Below are 917 nucleotides of genomic sequence, written 5' to 3' on the forward strand. Positions count from 1 at the left end.
ATTTTATTGGAAAAAATTAATTATTTTGATTTCTTAAAAGAAAATGATTGTGTAATGCTCTTGTGCCCTATATTTGTAGAAACTAGAAAGCACTAGATAAAACCAATGTGCAAAAAGTGGCCTTAAATTTGGCACAATTAAAATCAACTTCAAAATATTGTGGGGTCATTAAGACCAACATGATTGATTCATTGCTTTTAACGAAAACATGAACCTTTAACTAAGAATTGAAATCACTTTTTGGCTCCTATGCATGCTTCCTTAGTGCTTAAACATTCTACATAGCACTTGCATATATAGTTTGATATCATATGGTATATAACATTATGTTATAACTTATATACACCCATAATCTAAGCCCTTCATCTAATTGACTCCTTTTACTTGCACACAACTTTTGACAAAGTCTAAAGTATAAACCATGTAAAACATATAGAGTCTTAAAGAAGAAGTAAATAAAAATATTGAGTCCATTTGATGAACTCTCATTATTTATTCATTGATTATTTTTCTTAAGAGGTTTTTTTTTCTATTTACAAAACTTAATCAATTTCACAATTTGCCCCTATTTAAAATTGGCTTAATTACTCTATAAATTTTTATAATTTCACCAAATTTTTTATTAGATTTTGAGTGAATACTCCACTTGGCCCTGACAATTATCTCGAAAGGACAACGAGGCCCCTAAAAATAAAACATCCAATCCAGCTCCTGATCCCTTTTTTTTGGACTGATTAGCCCCTGTGCAAAAAAAAAAAATAATATTGACTTTTTTTTGGCACATGGACTTCGTTGTCCCTTCGAGATAATTATTAGGGGTTAGGTTGGGTTTTTTTTTTTTGTCAAGGACCTCGTTGTCTTTCGAGATAATTGTCAGGGGCTGTTTTGGGTTTTTCTCTTAGATTTTTATAGGTTAA

Source organism: Arachis ipaensis, chromosome B07 (assembly GCF_000816755.2).
Source record: "Arachis ipaensis cultivar K30076 chromosome B07, Araip1.1, whole genome shotgun sequence".
Taxonomy (NCBI): Eukaryota; Viridiplantae; Streptophyta; class Magnoliopsida; order Fabales; family Fabaceae; genus Arachis; species Arachis ipaensis.